This window comes from Phocoena sinus, chromosome 11 (assembly GCF_008692025.1).
Source record: "Phocoena sinus isolate mPhoSin1 chromosome 11, mPhoSin1.pri, whole genome shotgun sequence".
Lineage (NCBI taxonomy): Eukaryota > Metazoa > Chordata > Mammalia > Artiodactyla > Phocoenidae > Phocoena > Phocoena sinus.
In genome coordinates this window covers 91,211,202-91,237,835 of record NC_045773.1, presented here as the reverse complement: position 1 = coordinate 91,237,835, position 26,634 = coordinate 91,211,202, and the positions used below count along the sequence as shown (strand labels likewise).

Below are 26,634 nucleotides of genomic sequence, written 5' to 3'. Positions count from 1 at the left end.
ACAAGTTAATTAGCACCGAGCTTATCTGAAAAATGTTACATCTCACCTGAAGGATTACTTGTATACCTATAAATGAAGTCTTTCCTTTCTGCTCACCTTCCATAAATATGTATTAAGCTGTATTATATGCAGGAACGGGCTTAAGACTTGGAATACAAGGTTTAAAATAAACCGATCTCCACCCTCACGAGCCATCCACAGAGACAGTACAGAAACAAAGACTTCTAGTACATGTAGAGGAAGAGGGGACATTTCCATTAGGCCTCAATGAATGAGGAGTCCACTGGGTAGAGAAACAGAATTTCATGCAGAAGAATCAACATGAAGAAAGGCATGATTATTAAAATACACAGTGCGTTCGGAACCGAAGGAAGCGTTGTGTAGAGAGATGGGAGGGATGGCAGATGAGATTTAAAGGCTAAGCTGATAATGAGTTCCTAGGAGGTCACGAATGTCATGCAACGAAATTCACATTTCATCTTAAAGGGAAGGAAAAGCTAACAAAATCCTTTAAATGTTTCCTTTCATTTCATCATATTCATTCATTACTCCGGAAAACACCAAGAGTATTATTTTTTAAACAAGAAGTACCAATCGCCCTCTTATTGTAAACATCTTCATTTTTGCTTTATTTACTACTAGTCTTTGTTGACAGGCACCATTTTCACCATTATTTTGTAATCAGCGTGTCTAGACAATTTTGAATTATGAACTTTAGTGTATTAGAAACACTCTTCCATACTTCCGCATACTGTCAGGTTTTTTCAGGAATAATTCAGTCAGATCCTTCAAGAAAGTAATTCTTAAAATAGTAGGACGAACGGAACACAGAAAGGAAAGATTTAAGACAAGAATACACTTTTGGAAGTGGCTGCAGTGGTCCAGGCAAATGACGCTACAGCCTGAAAGAGAACAAGGGCGAGGAGACAGGGAGAAGGGGTCGACTGTAACAGATTTAAGAGGCAAAACCGCAGTACGTGGTCAAGGGATGAAGTACAGGAAGAGGAGGAGGTGACCAGCATCGATGATGAGCTGGTTGGCGATCCTGTTTCTCTAAACAAAGAATCCATAAAGGGAGACAGGAGAGTGAGTGACAAGTACAGGTTTAGACTCAAGTTGCCGACACCTTTGTAATATTCCAATTGGAGCTGTCGGGGAGGAAGTTGGAAACCAATGACCTTAAACTCCAAGGAGGAAGGGAGAGCAATGTTAGTCATTCGAGCAGAGCTGGTAACGATGCCACGAGGTGATGATGCCTTCCGGCAGAGCGCGTGCAGGAACGAACGCGGGCAAGTTTCCGTTTCCATTCCAACAGTGTGTAAATGTGGCCGTTTAGTTCTAATTTCTTTTGAGGCAGTGCAAACACCTCCCTTCGAAGCTCTCAAATTCTCACCAAGGAAGGGGTACCTTCCAAGTCAATCGACATCAGCTTTGATGATGCCTATTAGAAGACAATTCACTGCATTTCCTGAACCGGTGTGGTTTCACTCACAGTTATACCAAACCACACAGCTGCTCTGAAGGACTGATGTAATTATTAGCCCGTGATGGTATCAGGAGAAGAGTGAGTTATAACACATTTCACAGAAGGCATGCTTGGTACTGCTTTACGGAACAGCAGCTCAGGGACGTGAAGGGTAACTAACTCCTCTGAGCTAGAAAGCATGTAAAGAGCTTTCCGGCGATGGCATTCAAGGAGGGTACTAGGCTGGCTCTTTTCTTCTATCTGCCTTCCAAAAGCAGGGCCCATGATTCAGGTGGCCGTTTGGTAACCCCGCAGTTCTCAAGGCTGCCTCACAGTAAACAACACAAGTGACATAGTTTCTAACTAGACAAATGCTCTTTTAAAAACAGTTTTTCTCTTTTCCAACCACGGATGGCCACTTAAAAGGAAATAAAGACCTCCCAAACAGCAATGCCAGCATCTGGTATTTTGCGAAAATCACGTGCTTTCTCATGCCTTTAATTTTCTCCCTAGTTATCCCTTCACCTGAAAGCCTTTAACAACCGCTCGAAGACACTTACATCAACAACTTATATCTGGAAGAAGCCAAGCAGATGAAAATCTAGTCAGCTCTCCATGAAGCACATATTAAAATGCCTCTTTTGCCCTTAATGTTGCTTTGGTAACCCATGTTTTTTTCTTCTTCCCTTAGCTGAGAATCTGAGAAAAAGCCCAATCCCAATCCACTCTGGTATACCTTTCTGCTAACCACGCCTCCCGCAGTCGAGATTAGACAAGAGACCGAGAAGAAGATGCTTCCCCGTCACTGTGCTTGAATGTACCTGGGAACACACACTTTATTCAGCTTTGGTACAACTTCGCTAAGAAAAGCTGTGACAAAGCAAGAGTCAAAGAAAGCTGCAAAAAAAGGGTTTAATGCATTTGGTAGTGGTTATCCTAGCAGCTAATAAATTTCCTGATTCCCCTACTTGTTCCCTCGTAGGCTGGCTTTGAGTTCTTCTGTTTGGTTTCCGACTCGAACTGTCAGGCATTCTACCAGTTCTGGATCCTCCAGCAAGGCCCCTCAGGAGGTGCACCAGAAGCAGACACCACCCTGTACATCTCTTCTGGGTCACCGAAGCCCAGGCAAGCCCTTGCTCAAGCAAGTGGAGGAGGGAAGGAGGCAGCCAAGTGTCACCATGTCTACCTGTGAACATTAGATTCAAATCCTGAATCTGCTGCCGCCACTGTGGGTGCTGTGATGTGTGTCCACTGCAGCTTAACTTTATCCCTTCCGGCGATGGGACCGCTCTCCTGCCACCCAAACTGACAACCTGCTGGCCCTAACAGCTGAAAGAAACGCCACTCAAAACGAACTGCCAAGGGCAGAAGGTGTGGCTTTGGGAGCCCCGGATAGAGCATCTAGGTTACCACAGCACCGCGTTCATCCTCAGAGCCTTCGCCCGTCTCGTCAGCTCAAGTCCAGCTCCCACAGCTGATATCCCTGCTCTACTACACTTAGGGTTCCTGCCATTACCAGGGACAGTCAAGAGTCAATTGGTGACAGAGAAAGAGACATAAAAAGGTTTCCAAAGGAGCCTCTGACCTAGAGGAGCTCTTCACACATTTAGACAAAAAGGGGTTTCTCAGGGTTCAGAGAATATGCTGACTTCATATCCGAAAAGGTCAGGAGATTGAAGAGATATTACAACTATCATGGTTTGATGCTGCTTAGATCAACAAGCAAGCATTTCCTGGGCACCTACTATGTGCTCAGATCTGGACCCTCTGCTGTGGGCGACGAGGCGAAGAGGAGGATGAAGAAGCAGCCTGAGACACTTGCTCACAAACCTCAGTGCGCAAGAGCTATCTGTATGTAGTGAGTTTCTTGGGCTCAGCATCCCCAGAAATTCTGACTCATCGAGCCTGGGGTTGCTAAATCTGCAGCTTTAATACGCACGTCCAGGTGATTCTGATGGGGGAGGTGCTGGGGCTTAGACCACCTTTGAGAACCACCAGGCTATGATCTGATTCCTGCCCCCAAGTCTGCAACTCACAAAGCAATGCACAGCCATAGAGTTTGTTTTTTTTGTTTTGTTTTGTTTTTGTGTTTTTTAAGACGCAGGCTCTAATTGTTATAGGAGCTCATAAGGAGAGGCCAGTCAGTAAGTCCTGAGCATTCAGGGCAGACTTTGTGAACATGAGCCGGGCTTGGTGGTCAGGCGGGACTTGGATAGAAAGAGACAGCCCCCTGCAGTCGTCTTAACTCAAACTCCCAATTCAGCAGGACAAGGGCAAGAAGACAGGTGGAGACAGGAACTACAACGCTGTCACCAAACAGGTAGAGAGGCTTCCTATGTTGACTGCAGGGAAGAGACTGTCACCAGGAGAATCATAACACTGGCATCTCCAGATAACACTGTGTGCGTTTTCATTCTGCCGCATTCATGTGGTTTCCTGCACTTCGTAATTTAACATTTGTAAGAGAAAAAAAATGCTGTTATGAAACCCAAATAATGCACTGCTCTGAGGCAGACAGCCAGCTGCTAACAAGAGTGACATCTGAGCATCATTTAAAGTGTCATTTGCAGCTCTGCTTCAGAAAAGGGACATTTAGTAAGAAAGGGTTCCGTTCAACATAAAACAAAGTTTGGGGCTCCACAGGGTTAAAGAACTGGCAGATAACCCATAACACAGTGACTGCAAGCACAGAGAAAGAAGAAGTGAGATCCCCAACAGAAAAATAGAAGACAATGATTCAGAAGAAACCTATCTCGTTTATTCGAATATTATATTCATAGAACACTGCGCCATGTTTTCTGTAATGCTGCAAGAGAATAAATTATGAACCAGATACTGCAAGACCTGCTTGACCAAAGGGCTGAGTCACAAGATCAGTGCCAGGAGGAAGGAGGACCCCAGGTGCCTCTGCCACCTTTTCTTCACACTGGCTGGTCCAGGGAGCCCCCTGCGAATGATGACTTGCCAAGGGCACACGATAAATTCAGATCAGCAAGAATCAAAGGGTAGTAGTATTTAATTAACTTCACTAGAACGAGCTGTGGAATTTTAAATTTGCAAGCAACCTCGGACATCATCAAGATAGTGGTGTTTTTACAGGTGACTCATTTCAAGAGGGTGGATACATTGTCCAAGGTCACCAAGATATGTGAGCAGAACTGGGCTTCCATCTGAGGTCTCTGTTTCCAAGAAATACATTGAACTAGACTGATGAAACTTCCTTGGAAGTCCACATTATTTTGCTGTAGGGTTTGGAATTTAATATTTATTTATAGTTTGGAGCATTTGCATTCCACCCCCAAGACTGTCATTCAGGGTACCATGTTTAGTTAAAAGGTTCTCAACAGACCCTGTTGAACAGGATCTGGAAACTCCCAATGCCTCTCACCTTGCTCATCCCAATACTTCACTTACAGGATAACAAACATGCCACTAGATTGAATATACTATCTCCTGTATGATTAATCCCCTATGCTCTCCACTGAAATGGAATATATGGAAGATAAAGTTTGTTGTTTGTGTGTTTAGTTGTTTGGTTTTTTTTTTTTTTTTTTTGGTCTTTCCTAACCACAAGTGCATTCTGCTCAAATCCTGCTATTCTGCACATTTCAGAAAGGAACGCACTAAGTCAATGTCATTGCTCTCTTGGCTCAGCAGCCCTGGATCAACATTTCCTCAACATCCTGTTGCTTGGGCTGTAGAGAAATAACCATGAACTTGAATAAGATGGCCTGGGACACCAAATGAATGATGATGGATGAAATTTACAACTAATGAATGCCAAGTCCTTCGGATGACTTACCCAAGACCATATGCATTTCAAGACCATTCGTGCAGGCTGAGGTCTTCTCCTTCTTGTTCATGGTCTGTAGCAGCACGACTTTGGAGGCCTCAAAATAAACTCTTTCATTTTGCTCCAGAATGCTGCAGTGAAACAAAACACAACACCGAGTCAGAATGAAAAATAAATGCCACTTCAAGCAATTCGTTGATATTCAGGGGGAAATCCCTGGCCTTTCTCAGATGTATACTTTATAACCTCAAACAAGCATGTTAATTACCAGAATGAAGCTATCGCACAACTGATCTCCATATGGAGCCCCAAAATACTGGTGATGGGGAGGGAGGGAGGAAGAAGAAAAAACAAAGCGCCTGCCCGACAGGCGCTGCATCTTATGACATCTACCACTGGTAATGTGCTTGCAAAATTTCACGTTTACTAACCGAAATAAGTAAATAAAGAAGGGTTCATTACGTTAAAACAGAGATACTGATGTGCAGTTCTCGAGGGCAGAAAGTGGAGAAAGTTATGTTTCAAATTAAAATTCATCTAATTCTGCCCATGAAAGACTCAGACTGAATGAGCTAACAGTAATATTTTTAAATGAAGCCTACTTAGGATTGAACAGAAAAGGCCAAGTGTGAGAGACAGGACATTTTCCATTTTGCACTACAAATAGGTAATTGATGGGTTTTCATTCTGACTCTTGACATATCTTGATAAATACCTTCTCCACCCAAGCTGGAAAGCGGCATTTACTTTACACACTGAATATGAAATGAATGGGTAGAATATGCATGCCTCTTTACCCCCACTCAGAGCAGCTGATAAAGCCCACACATTAGAACTGTGTGTGACAAGGTCGCTCTGAAAAGTTCTCTTCTGCCCTGTGAGCTTCCAAGGCTCACTTGTCACAGGGTGTTGTTCTAGCCTCTTCTGATGCTTAGTCAAATCCACCCCACTGTTTGTTCTTTGACAATGGCCATTTGAGAGCCTGGAAACGGTCTTCAAAAGGCGTTTGCATCCTTTTTGAGCCTTTTCTGAGCTCTTCCGCATCTATTCGGAAAGCCCATTGGAAGGTTGTCACCCTGTTCTCTAACTACGGTGACTGCATCCTACTTGTAACTGTAAACCCTCTATGAATCTCCAAAGGTCCCGAGGCAATTGCCAAAGCTCATCATCAAATGACCCAATTGTAAGAGAGAGGATATACTTCCTGTGCCTCACTAGGTTGCTGTGTGAATAATCAATTCCTTGAAAGCCTTCTGAAGCTATTACTTTATAGAATACACAACGTTTTTTAAAAGGACTTTTTTGGGGGGGAGTTGCGTATTAGTGGTTAAATTCACGTAGGCACTTAGAGATTTTGAGGAGGAGAAAGCCGCTCTTGGTTAACGTTTAAACAAGTGAGTTGGGTGTAAGGCCGTTATATTTTCAGTCTAGCTGGAAGAGCGACTGCCTATAAATGGCAAAGGCTTTTTTATTTTCTTGATGCTAGCAATACCCACCGAAAGTGAGGTTCTAACGATTTTATTAGTTTTCTGAGCAGTTTTCATGAAATGTTAACTCAGCTCCCACTCAAATGTGTAACAGTAACATATTGATACAAATCAACACTGAGCCAGGAAGTTCAAAGCATGACAAACTGTTGTTAGCTTACCGTTTTGGTAAAAACAGAATTTGGAGAGAGAAGGATTTAAGTGAGCCCACTGAGAGTTATTGGCTGGTATCAATCTTCTTTTACTAAAAATAAACTGCTGCAATTCTCTTATTTGTTTCCAGCTTTACGTCCTGGTACTTTAGAACTGGAAATGTCTTTGTCATCTAGTCCAAGATTCTTCTGCAAATAAAGCTGCTGGCCCAGAGAGGGTGAGGAACCTCTTAAAATCACAGAGCAAGTTAATCTGTGCCTTGACTAGACTCTGGGTTTAATCACTCATGCCCACCGACTCTTAACGGGCATGATGTCACGGAATGTAATGTTAGGTGTTGGTTTGAAAAGTTTACCAAAAGCACAATACTTTCCCATGGTACTCTTTCTCTCTTTTTCTGTTTTATTCTTGCCCTAAAGAAAGAAATTTATTTCTGGACTATATTCTGGTCACCAAGTAGAACCAATTGATCTGGGAGAAGCAGAATGCCTCTATTATTAGCTCAGGGCCCTTTACTGGCTGCCAAAGACAGGTGTCCAGAGGAGTAAGGCTTAGACTATTTGCAGAGGAGAAAAAAAAAAAGACTCATCTAAGTGACAAGATTTTCCATTCTTATCTCTGTAGATGTGAAGAATGTGAAAGTGATTCATTTTGTGATTTATAGCTGACCCTCAATCAAACATAGTGCAACAAGCATGAAACAATCTTTATCAAAAGAAAACCACTGAAAATTCTACACACCTCCTTTTAAGCAAGAACTGCAATATATTTCCGTCCTTCGGCCAACTTTTCAGCAGTGCTGCTAATCACCCACCAAACAAACTGGCTTGAGTTTAATCTCCTTTGCCTGTACATTCTTGTTTGCCAGCTGAAGTTACAAACAGAGATAAGACCAAAAGTCCAGAAAGGAGAAAAGAATGCCAGAGGCCTAGAGCATTCATTGATATGCCGGAACACTGAAAGTTAGCTACGTAAACAAGGATTTCACTCCAGATGATATCCTTACAGGATTTTAAAATTTGATAAGTATTTTCTGGATAATTTTCTGAACACTTATAAGAAGAAGCAGCAGCAAAGTACACTACATCAACGTAAATCAAAAGCTGTGGTCTAAAAGCCGTGAGATTTTTTTTTTAACCTTAGTTTTGCAGCTAAGTGGATTTTTAAATTTAAGTCACAATCTCCTAAGTGGAATTAGTTCCTTATCTATCAAATAAAGGGACATAAGTATTCTCCATAACGAATTCTCAGTGATAATTCAAGTTGTTTTTATATGCAACTGAGTATACCATATCAAAAAAAATCTCTACAATTTTATCTTATATGATTTATTAAAATTCATTTTTATCCTAAAATCCAACAATCAGACAGATTGCATAGAAAGAGAGTAATGGGTTCATGGTGGAATAACCCCTCAGCGGGGAATTAGTGTTCTAATCCATAAATAGTGCTGGGAAAGTTAGCTTTCCATCTGGAAAGAGTCAGATCCCTCCCCTACACCATTCAGAAAATAAATTCTAGATAAATTAAACATATTAATATGTGTTTACACAGACATACATTTATACGGCATTTATTATACATTTATATCATTTTATAAAATAAGATACAAAAAAATAATGTTATAACCACAAAAGGCCTTGTAGGCCATTGTACAGACTCTGGCTTTCTACTTTAAGTAAAATGGGAAGACACTAGAAAAACCTGAATGAGCAAGGTAATGATCTGCCTTATGTTTTAAGGGATCTTTCTGTCTGTTGTGTGAAGAATACATTATAATGGGACAAGGCTGAAAACAGAGCCCACTTAGGCTACTGCAAAAATTCAGGTGAGACAATACATGGACCAACGTGGTGATACTGGGGGAGGAGGTTATGAAAACTGGTGAGATTCTGGATTTATTTTGAAGGTCAAGTTGACAAATGGTATAAGAGAAAGAAACGAGTAAAGGATCTTTCCAAATTTTTGACCCAATCATCTCTAAGAATGGAGCTGCCATTCACCAAGATGGAAAAAACTGGGAAAAGCAGGTGTTGGGGAGGCCCATTTTTCCATATTAAGCTTAAGATGTCTATTAGACATCCTAGTGAGGTATCAGGTAGACCCATGGATGGATACATTGGAATTCACCGACATGTGGACAGAAGATACAAGTGAAAGCATGAGTTACTGATATAGGCAGCCGCCAAGATGGTTCCCTGTGATCCTACCTCTTGATATTCATGCCCTTGTATAATCCTCTCCCCATGAGTATGGACTGGATTGAGTGCTTCTAGCCAACAGAGTGGGGCAGTGGTAATGGAACGTCATTTCCAAGATGAGGCTCCAAAACGACTGTGGCTTCCATCGGGACCTCTTGCATTCTCTCCTGGATTACTCACTCTGAGGGAAGACAACTGCCAGACTGTGAGGCCATCCTGTGCAGGGGCCCACGTGACCTGCTGCCATCTGTGTAAGTGAACTTGGAAGCAGATCCCAAGTGCACACACCCCGCCCCCATCCTTCAGATGAGACTGTAGCCTGGGCTAACGGCTTGACCGTAACCTCACGAAAGGCCTTGAGCCAGAGACGCCCATCTAAGAGGCGCCCTGATTCTTTCTCATGGAAAGGTGAGATCGTAAGTATTTGCTGTTTTAAGTCACCAAGTTTTAGGGTAATTTGTTACATAGCAATAGATAACTAAGACAGTTACGATGTGCAAAGCACTGTCTAGAAATTTTAGATGACTTTTTACAGTAGGAGAAACTGAGTCACAGAGAAGTTACATCACACATAGGGGATGGAGGTAAGAAACAAACTCAGATCATCTGACTCCAGAGCTTCAGCTCTTAATGACCGCATGTCAAGACCCGTCTAGAGTAAAACAGATAGCTAATGGGAAGCAGCCGCATAGCACGGGGAGATCAGCTTGGTGCTTTGTGACCACCTAGAGGGGTGGGATAGGGAGGGTGGGAGGAGGGAGACGCAAGAGATATGGGGACATATGTATATGTACAGCTGATTCACTTTGTTATAAAGCAGAAAGTAACACACCATTGTAAAGCAATTATACTCCAATAAAGATGTATAAAAAATTTTTTTTAAAAAGACCCTTCTAAAATAACCTATTCTCCTACTTTGAATGTGCATACCTGAAATTTGACTTTCTACTGCAAAACGTGCTCACACAACATAGTTCATATAATCAACAGCCCATATGCATTTTTACCACATTTCTTAAGTTGCCACATAGCTTTACAATTCTTCGATTTTTGATATCCCAAATACACTACAATCTACTCGACTGTCAAAGAAGATGGAAAAGTAGCCTCTTGCTGCGTGAAGAGTAACCTCGGTCGTCTGGTTAACCCGGCCGATTTAATTATCAAAGAATTTCCAGCACAGTTTGCTAACGCTCTAATATATTCCTATAAACTGAATGTGGTTCTTTTGCACATGTAAAGAGTTCTCCCTCAAACTACTAAGTGGTAGGGAAAAAAAACAAGATACTGAATAAGACAGTCACAGTAAATTCTGCTTGAATTTTTTAAATAATAAGGGAACATCCATTTTCAGTTCACAACAGAAAGTCACTAAGGATGCCAACAATATTAAGTTTTGTTTGTTTGTTTGTTTTTTGCGGTACGTGGGCCTCTCACTGTTGTGGCCTCTCCCGTTGCGGAGCACAGGCTCCGGACGCGCAGGCTCAGCGGCCATGGCTCACGGGCCCAGCCGCTCCGCGGCATGTGGGATCTTCCCGGACCGGGGCACGAACCCGCGTCCCCTGCATCGGCAGGCGGACTCTCAACCACTGCGCCACCAGGGAAGCCCCAACAATATTAAGTTTTTAAGTAGGAACTGGCAAGACCGGAATATAAAAAAACAAAAGCTCTTGAACTGTATAAAATACAAAGGCTGTTGTCCCTTTAATTATTATAACAAATTAAGACTTTTCCATTCTTTCTTTGACACAGACATGTGAAAGACAGAAAGAGAAAGAAATGATCTCTGCACGTCTGCCTCAATGCAAATTTAGAAAGGCACTGTTGTCGGAAAGGGCTGCTGCTGGTTAATCCATCATTCTTATTTTTTAGGAGGGAAACGCCCATCAAGTAGCAGCCAGCAACATGTTCCCCATCCACACTGTGGAATATTTTTCTTTTGTTTTAACTGTTAGGATTGTGCCCCAAACCAATGGAAGCCAAAGAACTGGAAAGGAAGAGTCATAAAAAAAAAAATACAAAACCCACTGCCATTTACAAATCTTTCTGTTACAAAAACCGACTGTGTTTTATAAAGGCATGTGATGCATCACCAAAGGTATCTTTTGCCATTTAAAAATACCAAACAGTAGTTAGTAATAGCTCCACAGCTAGGTTGCTGGGACTTAACGTGCAATTTGCACAATTTGTGTGGGGATGAGATTACTTTGTCTTAGGACACAAGGAACAGATGTGTCCTAATTAACACAGAAAAATGTTTAAAATAGAGTTTTAAAACATATGAGTTTGGAAACAGAAGTTAAAAACAGCTTCAAAGATTATAAGCAAAATAGTACAATACAACAAGGTATGAGTAGTTTTCTTTTTAAAAAGAGAGGAAAAGAGAGGCAGTCAGATGAGGTGGTAAATTTCCATGGGCCTTCCTCTAAATGAAGTATGAATTTCAAGGAAAGTACCTGATAAAAAATTGCTTTTTATTTTTGAAAAATGGGGAGAGGGTAACATATCATATTTTAGCCAGTGTGGTTTAATGGGCTGATAGATTCCATTATGGAACACTATGTTACCCTAAAAATAAAAAGGAGAAAAAAAGGTTGGAATAAATTTGGGAAACACATTTGAGGGACTCCGGTATATTAATATGTATGGTAAATCTCTAAGAGGGGAGAAAGCATGCATCTTGGCTCAAAATATATTTGAACACAGAATACCTTTTTCCAGAAGAAATAAGCAATCAGTAGACATGCACTGACCAGTATACACCTTGGTGAACAATACGCTAGGCCAGTGGTTTTCTAAGTTTTTAGTCCCAAGGTCCCCTTTACACTCCTAAAATGCACTGAGGACCCCCCAAAGCCCTTTCAATTACATAGATTACATTTAATGATAGTTATATTAGAAATGAAAACTGAATTTTAAAATATGTATTAATTCATTTAGCTTAAGTAACAATATACCCATTGCATGTTACATAAAATAGCAAAATAACCATATTTTTTTCAAAACAAAAAGTTAATGAGAAGAGTGGCACTGATTTACGTTTCTGCACATCTCTTTAATGTCTGACTAAACAGAAAACAGTTAAATTCTCAAATGTGCCTCTGAATTCAATTTGCTGTGATACGTTGTTTGGCTGCAGCACACAGGGAGAAAATCTGGGCTTCATTTTCAGCTAATGGTGGAAATTCTTCTTTCATGCTACACCAAAACTCGACAAGGGCTAGTTTCTTAAAGGGTGGTAGCAAAGTGGAATCTGAAACTTATCAATGAACTCTTTGTGCTCTGTTCTATTAAAATTCATTGGTTTGACTTGCATTTTGGAGGGATCTTTTCCCATGCATGATTTTGTAACATCAAGCACTGGTCACCGGAAGTGACCACTGACTTAACACAGATTTTCGACCAATGTTCATTATACAACATCATCACACAACATGCAGTGTCTGAAAAGCCCCACCATACACTTGTGAGAGAACAGAAATGAATACCCAGTACTATTATAAAAATAGTTTTGACCTTGTAGGTGTCCTCCCTCTTGCCCACCCAAAGAGGTCTTGGAGGTTCTCAAAGTGAGAACTGCTGACTAAGGTGACCATCTAAGCTCCGCAGATCCCTCCCAGAAGAAAAGCACAGAACTTCGTTTCCTCCCTGCCCTTGGCTTCTGTGAGCCTAAACAAGGCCTGTTAACCCAGGCTGACCATGGCCATGACAGAAACCATGAAGGGATAAGTAGGACAGGATTAGCAGTGAAGAAAAGATTTGGTTACTTGGATTCTCCCAGGTAGGGATCTGTGAAAGGTGTACATTTTAGACTTCTTTGGCAAACGCTTTCTTCCAACCTAGGCCTTAATAATCTAGGAAGGATTTGTCTTAACTGAAGACAATGAACTTTTTAAGTACCCTGAAAGGGAATCAGAAAGGCCTGTTTCATGAAATCAGTTAATGAAGTAACTATGTAGTGATGAGCCATTATCTCTTTAACAACGAAAAAGAACTACTATACAACTCTGGTTATCTCTGGGTGTCAATGTACACATGTAATAATAATAATAGCTAATATTTCAGTGTTTAGCTTTCAAATTATCTCTTTAAGCCTTACAACCATCCTAGATGGCTGACACTTTCCTATTTTTTTTTTTTTTTTTTTTTTTTTTTTTACGGTACGCGGGCCTCTCACTGTTGTGGCATCTCCCGCTGCAGAGCACAGGCTCCGGACGCGCAGGCTCAGCGGCCATGGCTCACGGGCCCAGCCGCTCCGCAGCACGTGGGACCCTCCCAGACCGGGGCACGAGCCCGCGCCCCCTGCATCGGCAGGCGGACTCCCAACCACTGCGCCACCAGGGAAGCCCTCCTATTTTTAATAAACGAAGAAATGAAGTTGAATGGGGCTAAATAACGTATTCGAAGGGCTGAACAACTAAGTGACGGATTCAGGACTTCAACTTCTATCTGTCTGACACCAAAGGGTCTGTGTCTCTTAAGTCCTCACTGTGCTGCCTCATTTCCAATGAACCATTTACTGAACTTCAGTGATGCAGATTCTTCCTCTGGCAGTTATCCCCCAAATCATACAGCACTCTCATCCATTTCCTGTTGCAAAGCGAAGAGGTGTTCCATGCAGCGGCTCAGAGCCCACCCTGATAAACGTACAAAGCAGCAAGATTCTTTTGCCTCCCAAAGCAGAATGATCACCCGTGGAAAGTGAAGTCTCACTCAAAAGCCACATATGCAAGATGATGTCGAGTCCAATCTTTTGATGCTGAAAAGGTCATGAGGATGGAGTACTGGTAATGACATTCTGTAAACAAAACCCAAGATACCCTCAGCTCGTATTCCCTTCTCCATTCCTCTGAAAGCACATTTATTAAACATGGGCAATGAAATGCCTGTCAGTAAGGTAAGGGAGGTAGGATTATCCTTTTCAAATGCTTTCTAAACCCTTAGTTCCCTCGGGTCACTATAGTCTCTGCCCATTATTTCCCTCACATCAATGGCCTTTCTTCTGCTAACCCAGAATCATTCAGAACATACTGAATACCTTTCTAGGTTAGTCTTAATCATTTTCCAAGGCCCAGCTCAAGACACCTCTCCTCCCAGAACTGGTCCAGCTCTTCCTTTCCTCAAAGCGCCTCTGGCAGGGACGCCCATCGATATGGGTCCCCTGCGCACTCTCTGACTGTGGGTGACGTGGCCTCATTTGTGTGAGTCTCATCTTTGACAAGTGTTTGGAGCTGGTGAGGGTTCTCGAGACCTTCTGGAGGATCTCCTACAACACTTCCCACATCTCTGAACACAAAATATTATGTTTGCTCCTGTTTCTCTTCACTTGGATGAACACTGAAGAACATAAGGATGTGTTTTTATGTCAATTTTATTTTTAAACATATTTCTCTTCAGTCCCACAATTAAACCAATTAGCAGTGTCATTCAACCAGAAGTTTTAGATATGCTGAAAGAGAATAATAGTCTACAGTACAATACAATCAATGGCATTCACTGAGACGCTCCATGCCAGTTTATCTGTGACATTCCATCCTAATGTGAATTGATTTTAGGAGAAAGTAAGACAGTATATACTAACTCTTGGCAAAAAAAAAAAAAAAATTAAATAAAATAAAAAAGGATGGATTAGGGGTACAACCTAGAAAACCACTGATCATGTCTTGTGCTTTCTAAATGCTCAGCCATTCTTAATGACACGCTACCTGGTAGTCCCATGCCTCACTGAAGTGTGCTGTACATCTCTGTTTTCAATATGAATGCCACAAAGTGCCATGGAGCTTTTTAATGAATATTAAAATATTCATTTTAATATTAAAAAGTCTGTGGATCAAAAAAGACTACACGATACAGAAGAATCCAGCTCATTCTCTTGGCATTGTAGTTACTCTTTAAAATTATACTACATAACTTTGTATAAAATGACACAATCTAATATCAAGTGATAAGAACAAAAGTCCTTCGATACTATGCCTAACTCATGAGATATTTCATTCTCCTCCCAAACTCCTCTTTCTCTCAGACAAACCAAATAAGTTCAAGACTTGTGTATTTGCAAGCAACGTGGTTAGGAGCAGACCTGTTTTCTTGTTTTGTTTTGTTGCCATGCCAAATTTCTGTACAGAAGTTAAGAAAGGAAAGCCACGGTAACTACTCTTATCTAATTATGATGACAGATTACCTAACTTAAATACTGGATTCCCATTTGTAAGCTCCATCACTAGATTTTAATTCTGTAAAGTTAAAGGCCATGAAAATGTTGGCCTCCCTCTGAAACTTCACAGCCTGACCTTAACCTTCTTTGCATATATCATTCTTGGTGGAAATTTTCAACAGCTACAAAAGGCAAAAGGGTGTGTCACATCTCGACTTCTTAGTCATATTTCCTGAGGTTGCCATTTTCGTACATTTAAAATATTTACTTATGGCAACATTTAAGTAATTATAGTTTAGGAAGCACCGTTCTCTTTTTTTTTTTTTTTTTTCTATCTTGGTAGAACCCCTTCAGTGTGCTGTACCACAAAAGAGAAGTTCTCTGAATCAGGCATTACTTAGTGAACGGCTAATGTTCATACCTGGTAAATACCAAACTTCTTGCATTGAAACCTGGAGTATTCTTAGTTTGGTAAACATTGTTATCTTGCCTTTCACACTGGACACTAGGACAGCTCTAGATTAACACTGCTCTTTCACCTCCACATTTACATCAGTGGTACCCACATCCACCTGTTCTCACTTCTAAGCACCCAATACCCCAGACCACCCAAGGGAAGCTGAAGATGCCATTAGCCATGGTCCCCAACCAAGAAGAGGTAATAAGCTAACGAGTCATCAAGGAAAGCAGGCAAGCAATGTTGGGTGATAGGAGAGAGTCTGGGGGCCCATCACTTTTATGGATCCATTAAGCCTATTCCTAGTACCCCGACATCACTGAGTTGCCCAAACTAGAAACAACCAGCACCCACCCACACCTCTGCCTTCCCCCTTATTCCTCAAGTGAGCTGTACCAAATTCTAACCATTCTACTTCCTGGTTACACTACTTGAATCCTTCCCTTTCTGTCCCTCCAGCATTGCTGCCTCTGCTCTCACCCACCCCTCCTGCCCGTCCACCAAGATTTCCAACCGCTCTCATAGTCCTCCAGTCAACTTTCCAGACTGCCACCAAAGCTGTCTCTAGAAAACACAGATCTAATGGCTGTACCCCCTCAAACCATGGACAACTACAGTACTCTTCAAACTATCAGTGAAGAGAAAGGGGAATGCAAAAAAATACACCAATAGAACATACTCTGAGACTCCCACCACCCTTCCCCTTTTGTTGTGAATGGGCAAGAAAGAAGGGATCTGGAGAAAATAGATGTGGAGAATACGCAAAGGGCCAAGAACCAACATTTCATTCACATATTTCTTTCTGGGTTTACTTGGCTCATCTGTATTTTGGGTCTTTAAAAAAAAAATTCAACTTGACTTTCAATCATTAAAAATAATCCTAGAAGCATGTCCTGTTATGCATTGCCAAGTTGCATTGATGCAATTTCATTACTTCTTGAAAGGCCACATATTAAAAACACTACTAGCAGTCAAACTAAAGAAAATAAAGTGATTTGAGATATTTTTTAAAGCAGTTACTAAAACAGAAACAAATGTTATTTTCAATCTCTGGCTCACTGTAAACTGACAAGATATGAATATGAATTTTACCAAGTAATGTATAATAACCGCTTCTGCTCACCACAATCACATGCCAACGGCTCAATGCTATATAGTTCATTTGGATGTTACATGTGGAATATGTCATCTAGATAACAAACCATCCTCATTAAAATAGACTTACTCTAGCTAATGTTTGAGATTGTGACATCATTCATATACAAAGCTTAGTAAATACTATTCTCAAAGTTGATTTTACAAAAGTCATCGCCAAGTTTTCAATTTCTAAACCAGTGAGAGACAATACCTGACAAATTGTAAGGTGATGCCATATATTGTCTAAATCGTAGTCAATTCACCAGCATATGCATTAAATATGTGTTTTGGAAACAAATTCTGCCAGGTGCTTGTCTGGAGTATAAAGTATTTGATACGATGGATCATGCCCTTGGGAAGATTAGTCTCCATCTGGGAAGAGAGTATGTACATAAATGGCACAACCTCTTTGCAATAAAGTGAGAGAATAAGAGGAGAGCCATGGGACTACAGAAAGGAAATCATTTTATGTAGGAGAGGTATCAGGGAAGACGCCATAGCAAAGGTAGGCCTTAAGGACTGGACGGATAGGAATTGTGAACTCTTAAGTTTCTACTCCTAAAATGGAAGTCCCCGAAAAAGCTTCTAATCAATGTTTCTAGAGTTAGCATTTATTGAGCAACTATTCTGTTAAGAATTTCATAAATGTTACATGTGTCCCTATATTTATAGCAGCACTATTTACAATAGCAAAGACATGGAAACAACCTAAATGTCCATCAACAGATGAATGGCTAAAGATGTGAGATAGATATATATATATATATATATATATATATATATATATATATATATATATCTCCAATGGAATATTACTCAGCCATAAAAAAGAACAAAATAATGCCATTTGCAGCAACATGGATGGACACAGAGATTATCACGCTAAGCAAAGCAAGTCAGAAAGAGAAAGACAAATACCATATGATATCACTTATATGTGGAGTCTAATATATAACACAAATGAACATATCTACGAAACAGAAACAGACCCACAGGCATAGAGAACAGACCGTGGTTGCCAAGGGGGTGGGGTGGGGGAGGGATGATTGGGAGTTTGGGATGAGCAGATGCAAACTATTATATATAGGATGGAGTCAGTGAATTCCCGAGTCATTAGTTCTTGAACATTAGTAAGCCAAAATCATATTTATATCAACACAACAATTAATCACACAGAGAAGATGACAGTCTTAACAAGAACGATCAAGGGTCAAAATCATTATATACTTTGAATATAAATATGGCTTGATACGGTAAGGATTCGAATATGCCAGAAACAAATCTCATTCCCACAAATGTAACTGAAATGACAAGAATGTCAAGAATTCATATACTTAACATACTTATTTATTCTGTCTTCCAATATCAGTACTATGCAATAGTTTTATCTTACACTAAATTATTAAGATATATATTTGTTTTAAAATAGCTATTTACATTTTGTTTCTCAAAGTGTGATCCAAGAACCTTTTATGTTAAATGTATCACAGGAGAGTGCACATTAAAAATACAGCCCCTGGGGCCCCACCCCTCACCCACTTAGCCAGGCTCTTAGGGCCCAGGAATCTGAATTTTCAACCAGTCCTCCCCTTACCCCCAAGTGAGTATTAGCTGCACATTCAAGTTTTCAAACCCTTTGTCTGGAGTTTCCTCCGCTACCTGTTTCCCTCTTGGTTTCTCTTCTATTGGAATGTATCTTTGCCACTTTAAATAATTACTTTAAACATTCTCCAAATGCCTTCTAGTGGAGTGTAGTCACACCACACCAAATGAAAGAAAACTTGCTTCTAAAAACACTGAAATTATACCACTGAAAAGAGGATTATTTCAAACCATTTTTATAAACCTTCTTTCTCAATATCTAGCTCGAGTCAGCAAAAGTGGCACTGGTAGATGCTTTGGGTTCCACGTAGGCAGAATAATGCACCCCCCAACCCCAAAGATGTCTCCATCCTAATCACTACAACCTGTGAATGTTACCTTCCACGGAAAAAGGGATTTCACGGAAGTGATTCAATTAAGAACCCTGAGATGAGGAGGATCTCCTGGATTATACAGGGGGGCCCAATGTAACCAAAGGGACCTTAAGAGTAGAAAAGGCTGGCAGAAGTGAGTCAAGGAAGAGGTGACTGCAGGGGAAAGGGACAGGAAGAAGCACTGTTGCTGGCTTTGAGAAGGGAGAGAGGGGCCACAAGTGCCTCTAGGAACTAGAAAAAGCAAGGATGTGGATTATCCCTGGAGCCCTGCTGACACCTTGATTTCAGCCTCGTGAGACCTGGGTTGGCTGTCTGACCTATAGAACTAGGAGATAATAAATCTGTGTTGTTTTAAGTCCCCAAGCTCGTGGTCATTTGTTACAGCAGCCCTAGAAAACTCATCCAGGTTCTTTGAAGAAAAGGAAATAAACACTCAGATTACCTCCAACACAAAAGCCACAGTACAGTGGCCCACATCCTTTCCAGCCTTTCCGCACAGGTAAAAAGGGAGAATCCCAAATGCTCATTGCAGACAAACGAGATATGGCCCACACAGTTTCCAACAGCACTGCCACTTCTCTTACCCGTCTCTCTCCTTATCCTGCTCTTGCCACTCAGACCTGCAGCCTATCTGCTCACCTTCCACCAAGACAGCCTGGTTTATCACCTTGGAAATTACAAAAAGGAGAGGGTCTAAGTCAGGGTTTCTCGACTCCAGCACTATTGACATTTAGGGCCAGATAATTTTTTTTTTTTTTTTTGGCGGTACGCGGGCCTCTCACTGTTGTGGCCTCTCCCCTTGCAGAGCACAGGCTCCGGACGCGCAGGCCCAGCGGCCATGGCTCAGGGGCCCAGCCACTCCGCGGCATGTGGGATCTTCCCAGACCGGGGCACGAATCCGTGGTCCCCCGCATCGGCAGGCGGACTCCCAACCACTGCGCCACCAGGGAAGCCCCAGAAAATTCTTTTGTTGTGGGCTCTGTTCTATGCATTGTAGGATACTCAGCAGCATCCCGGGCCTCTATCCACTAGAGGCCAGCAGAAACTACCCCCTCCCCCCAGTTATGACAATCAAAAATGTCTCCAGACCCTGCCAAGCGTCCCCTGGGGGCTGAAAATGGTCCCGGGCTGATACCCACTGGTCTAAGGCATATGTCAGTTTAGCTGGTGCTCTGTGCTCTCTCCTCCTCTCCATCAGTTTCTCCCATGGAGGGGGAAGCCTTCGTGTGCATATATTTCGCTTACATTGCAGCTGGTCTCATTCAAACTAAAGTTTCCCATGAATTCAGTCTGTTTGGCATTGTAAAGCAGCGCTAAGTCAAAACTCAACCACAGGCCTCTTTTAATGGCCCCACTACACTTACTCCCGGCCACAGGCCACGGAAACATGGCCGTTCCACAATGACCCACAACCCAAGCTTGCCAGTGAGCTCAGAATCCATTCCGCCGCTATAAAGGCCAATGCTTGCTATTTCACGGTTACAAAGAACTCTCTAAAGCTCTCCGCAATTTACTACCTCTACACGATTAATAAAAATCCTTTCAATCACAAGGTTTAACACAGTGTAAACCAAATATGCAGATGACTGACTTAGCTTGACTCTGATGACAGAACAGATGTTTGGAATCAGATCCCAGGAAATAGCCACCATCTCAGAAAAAGAATATCAGTCTACTAGAGAAATAAGAGAATTTCCTCAACAAGTTCTAAGAAAATGACTTAAACCAAGATGTTAAAAGATCCTGTCTTACGTAGTTCTTAATTCCATTCAGACGTTCCATATCAATTTCAAAATAGCAAAACCGTAAATGGAAAACACAGCTCCTATTCTTACTGAAATCTTTTTTTTTTTTTGGCGGTACGCAGGCCTCTCACTGCTGTGGCCTCTCCCGTTGCGGAGCACAGGCTCCGGGCGCGCAGGCTCAGCGGCCATAGCTCACGGTAGCCGCACCGCGGCATGTGGGATCTTCCCAGACCGGGAAGCAAACCCATGTCCCCTGCATCGGCAGGCGGACTCGCAACCACTGCGCCACCAGGGAAGCCCCTTAACTGAAATCTTAAACAAAAAAATACAGCTTCTAAGATTGGATATTAAATTCATAGGATCACTATTAGTCTAGTCTAGATGGAGGTGGGTATCCAAATTGCAGAGATTGGTGACTTTACAGAATGTTCTTCCAGGGAATAATGCATATAAATCCTTGGTACCTACAAATAACCAGTAGCATTTTAACAGATCAACTTAACTGCAACCTCGGTACATTAATCCTCCATAACTATTGCCATCGTAATTAATTCTAAGACTTCAGAATTTTACATTTTTCTCTCAATGGCCTTTCTCCAAGTGAACAATATTCTTATAAAGTCTGAAAATAATATCACGTTACCCTGAAGAACTAAGGGCCAAGGTCCTGAATCAAACAACGTGCTCCTTTTGGATTTTCCTCATTTTAGGTAATGATACTGGCCTTTGGCAATCAACACTGCCAGCCACAGACTCAAATTTTCTTTTACCTTTTTGGAAGATGTTACACATTTTCAATTTGTTTTGAAGATTTGAAATTCAAGCATTTATGACACCTGAAGGGGGAAAGCGAAAGGAAAGAGTTTTCAGGGGGAGGTGAAGATGAATCTTCTGCGCTATGGGAGTTTGGGATTGACGTGTACACACTGCTATATTTAAAATAGATATGGGGCTTCCCTGGTGGCGCAGTGGCTGGGAATCCGCCTGCCAATGCAGGGGACACGGGTTTGAACCCTGGTCCGGGAAGATCCCACATGCCACGGAGTAACTAAGCCTGTGTGCCACAACTACTGAGCCTGCCGCTCTAGAGCCCATAAGCCACAACTACTGAGCCCACGCACCGTGTCTACTGAAGCCTGCGCACTCTAAAGCCCGCACACAGCAATGAAGACCCAACACAGCCAAAAATAATATGTAAATAAAAATAAAATAAATTTATAAAATAGATAACCAACAAGGACCTACTGTATAGTCCAGGGAACTCTGCTCCATACTCTGTAATAACCTAAATGGGAAAAGAATTAGAAGAACAGGTACATGCATATGTATAACTGAATCACTTTGCTGTACACCTGAAACTAACACAATGTTGTTAAGCAACTATAATTTTTTTTCATTTTAATTAAAAATTAAATAAATAAATACATTAATTAATTAAATAAAATTGGGTGCAGGGCACTGCCAGGGAAGACGATGACAGGGTGGGGTGGGGAGGAAAGACACTCGGACACCATTACATATTGTCTCCAAAATACCAAATTCCAAAGTACTGCATTATGAATGAAAACATCAAGACAGGTAACAGCACAGAGACTGTGTCTCCAACCTAGCTACCCTCATCAGGCTGGCAGTGACACCTCCTTTGGAACTAAAGTAGGAAGGCTGGGTTAGTTTGCAATCTGGTGAAAATACATACAAGCTAAGATTTCTAAAAGACTATTTACTAACCTATACTCACCACTTTTATCTGGCTTGTGGAGAAGAGCAGGGCGATGCTCTTAAAAGGACTGAGTTAGAGGGTTTTAGTCCCTGCCAGATTTAATACCTCGTAACTGTAATTTTTACTTTGAAAGTTACTCAGGTTTACAACACACTCTTATAAAAAGAATGCATAAAGTAGCTCCTTATTTCTAAACCCAAAATTACCAGCATATGAAACCAACTCTTGTTAGTCTTAGCACTGGTTTTATATATCTTTTTCGCTGCTAGGGAAACTGAAACATCTTATTTCTACATTCAGCATTTGCTGAGTGCCTACTCTGTGCTAGGCGCCAAGGACACGTATGAATAAAATATGGTCCTTGCACTCTCCACGTAGCGGTGGGATAATAAAACAATCAATAATAACAATAATAAACAACGGCAAGGAGTGTGCCAGGGCCATAAAAGAAGAAAGCAGTACAAGCGGCAGAATGGATATTTTTTTCCTGTAAAAAAGGATATAAACTTGGGTTTCCTACCCTTATTCCCAACTCACAAATTATATTTTCTGTTGTGGACGGCTCACGATGACCAAAGAATTTCAGTATGATTCTTTTTGGTTGGAAACCTCTCTGGAACAGATTTAACTACAACACTGGCCTCTACTCTGGAATGTTCAGCTGGCAAAGACAAGTTTTACACCAGCAACAATCACTGACTTTCTTCTATTCCACCACAAGATCTAGCATAGCATGTTCATTTTATCCCGTGTTCGCTGTACCCCCTACACGATTTTGTTAACATTTCAGATCTGAGCTTTTAACTCATTTGGCTCTTTTATTTTATTTTCACTTATTAGCTAACGATTTTTTTAAAAATCAATGAATAATGTCTGAGTGGCCACAGGTAATAAAGCACCATGGGAAATGTACAAAGGGACAGCAGTATGCCCTTGTCCTAAAAAAGCTCTCCAACCTTAGTCCAGGAGACAAACCTGTAAACAAATAATAAGGCGTGAATCAGGAGACTGTGGATGAGCCCTGGGAGATGACAAGCAATGAACTTGGCAAGTGAAGGGCTCCAAGTTGGAACACGGGTATTATATGCAGACTGGGGGAAGGAGTCTTCTATTTTTAAATCCCCCTCCCCAGAATGAGTACTATTTGAAAACCCCACCTAGGTAAGAAGACAGGGAGTCACATAACGCTTAGCCCACAACACTTATTTTTAAAAGTCATATAATACTTGAGATGTTTGATTATAACATTTGAGATGAAATTATTTCTCAGCTCTTGGCTTATTTTCCCTCTATACCCTCATCTTTAGGTCTAGAGTGGTTTCTAGTAGCCTTTTTCACAGACGGCTAGCTATGGGGGAAAATCAATACTGGGGGGATATTTTTTTATATACTACCTGGAGATTATTTTGCAATATATAAGATCAAAAGCCACAAAACATGTTTATTCACAGTTCTGGCAGTGCAGCTTCTAGGCAAATCCGTCCTAGGACTAGGATCAAACATGTGAAAAAGATTTTACTATAACAATGCTTTATCGCAAACTTATTTTTGATGTATTTTGTTTAAATGTCTAAACAGTATTAGAATGGTCGAATTAATTACACTAAAAAAAATTTTTTTTAACCCTGTATACTAGGATTTTTCTCCAAATCCTGTTTATTCTACCCATTTTACCTGTATCCTGCTTCATTCATACCGGTGAAGGCTGATATGTTTTCAAAGGAAGTGTTTTGAGGGTTACTCTTCAGGTAAAATTCAACACGAACATCTGTCCTTTCAAGCAGCTAATTCGTTTTTTTAAGAAGCTAAATGTTCACCTACATTCGTTTTCCCACTAGATAACAAAGTGTGAATGTAGGCAAAAGGCAGTTGATGAAATTCAGAAAAAATTGTTTACAATCTTCTATTACTGCTCTTCATTCATTGTTTTCCTCAACCATCACACCCTGTTTTCTGTATCTACCATGCACTTCAAATTGTCTACGAAATTTTTAAAAATTCAGTGGTTGTCTGAAAGTGTCTGGCTCACGATGAACTTATGTGGTTGTTTTTTTTCGTGCAACTTTCATCCATGGCTGTTTGCCTAAAAGACCTGCTTGAGCCAAAATGTTGTTTGTTTGGTTTTTTTCTAAATTCTGGCAATCAATCAGATGTAGCTTTCATTTGTGCCACTTAATTTTAACAATGGCAGAAAAAAAGGCTTCTTTATAGGACTGAATTACTTTAATTTTGCCAGTCAGAAATGACAGAAATAAATTAATGGGGTTGATGTCACATGGCAAAAATGCAGGGTAAATTACTCTTCTATGACAGATATAAGTGAAATCTGTACAATGCCAATGTTTAAATTACTTTCAGGATTTTCCCTGACATTTTTACTTCAAAATCTAACTTCTTGGGTACTACTTTAATTTCTCTTGATTTTTGAGAAAATGCACATGTTTGTAGCACATAAGTCTTAACCAACTATGGGATACCTTGAGTTATTTACAGGAAAATCTTATTTTCAAATTCTGAATAACAATGTCATGTACTCTAGTATATCAATCACTATCATGTTCATTCTGTCTTACATCAGAAGGTGGTTTTTACGCCAAAATGTTACTTTTTTTAATCTACAGATGGTTTGATATGCTTTGCTGCACAAAGAACCTGGCTGTCTTTTGGCTGGTACACTTTTCCAGCTAAAAATGAGAAACTGAAGACAGAAAGCTGAGTAGGAACAAAAGATGGGGAATTCAGATAGACGTCTACAGCATATTTTCATTATTTATTTTCTCTAAGAGATCTGAATATTCAGCATGCAAGTAATGTTCTGATTTGAATATAAATTGACGCCACTATTTTAATTTCACAAAAAAAAATCTGTGGGATTTAATCTACCAAAAAGGGAGGAAAAAGGAAAGAAAGAAAAAAGTAAGGAAGGGAGGTAAGGAAAGGAGGGAGGGAGGAAAAAAATAGTAGAGTGAGTTTTTATGTCGGTGGTTAAGTTCAAACATTAAACAAAGGTCATATATCATTCAAATTCACTTTGAAAATCCCTTAACTTTCCCATAAGACACTACAAACATGATTTTGTGTAGACAACTCTTGACAGCAACCTTCACATACACAAAGTCTGGGAATTGCTGAGTTAGACTCATTGGAGGGTCACACAATAACGTCTGAACATTCAAACCATTCCTCTCTTAATATAAGTATTATACCCCTAGAGTGAAATGGAAGGTTTAGCTGAAGCATGCTAAAGTGGTAGTGCTTTCCAGCAGGTTTCAATTCATTCTGTTGGAATAGGAAGCTTCTTTAACTCTAACACCTATTAATAAATTTATTGTTGCTGTAGTTTAAAAAATCGTGGCTTCACATCTTGAGTTCTTAAAATGGTGGTATGAAGAGTAACTTTAAGAGTGATTTCTTCAAAAAATATTTAATCTGGTTGCTATTTTAAAAAATTAAACACATAACCAAATAAGTGCCAAATATTTTCTAAAGCCCTTCATGCCTCTTCTTTTTCCCTTGCTTCTCCGCTCTTTTGGAGTATTTTACCCCTGGTCTCCCACATCCAGTACTGATAATTCTAACAGAATGTGTAGGACTTAAGTAAGTGAGGATGCTGTCCTGCCTCCTGGCTCTGTATCCCGGATTTGTGGTGGGAGAACAGCCCCAGAACTGACCTGTGAGGAGGGTCAGGGGGCAGAGCTGCAGGCAGCCCTGGGACAAGGCTACTGCTTTTAGGAGCCCCAGGAAGGCCCCTTAGTCCCCAGACATCTTGTTCTACCCCTTCCCTTTCTTCCTTTTCGTTCCCAAATCTACAATGTCCTGAGCTCCAAAATAAATTCTCATCCAGCGTACCTACACTCCAGCAGCTTTAAAACCTTAAAGTAAAACATTATGAGTGGGCTTCCCTGGTGGCGCAGTGGTCGAGAGTCCACCTGCCGATGCAGGGTACACGGGTTCATGCCCCGGTCCGGGAAGATCCCATATGCCGCGGAGCGGCTGGGCCCGTGAGCCATGGCCGCTGAGCCTGCGCGTCAGGAGCCTGTGCTCCGCAACGAGAGAGGCCACAAGAGTGACAGGCCCGCGTACCGCAAAAAAAAAAAAAAAATTATGAGTGTTATTCACTACTGATGAGTGTCATTCACTATTACACATAAAGAAGCCCACTGGCCATTTAATTCTTAAACAGCCAGAAAGAAGGGCAAGCATTACCATGAATGTGGGACACGGGAAGTGTGAAAGGGCTCTTGTTTTTTTTTTTTCTTTATGAATTAACCAGCGTGTGCTTAAGGAAACAGTCCATTATTTCAGAAAACACAAAATTCCATCATAAAAAATTAGGAATGATTTGA

At 41.0% G+C, this 26,634-nt stretch overlaps 1 protein-coding gene across 7 annotated transcripts in view; it reads right to left on the bottom strand.

The window, feature by feature from the left end:
• ATXN1 (ataxin 1) overlaps positions 1 to 26,634 on the bottom strand; it is a 406,204-nt gene that overhangs the window by 301,439 nt on the left and 78,131 nt on the right. For 6 of the 7 annotated variants that reach the window (XM_032647559.1, XM_032647558.1, XM_032647553.1 and 3 more), the window contains one exon: positions 5,268 to 5,389. The gene's annotated coding sequence lies outside the window, so the exon portion shown is untranslated. Of the gene's footprint in view, positions 1 to 5,267; positions 5,390 to 6,906; positions 7,365 to 26,634 lie in introns of those variants that run through there. The other variant, XM_032647557.1, reaches the window with a different exon arrangement.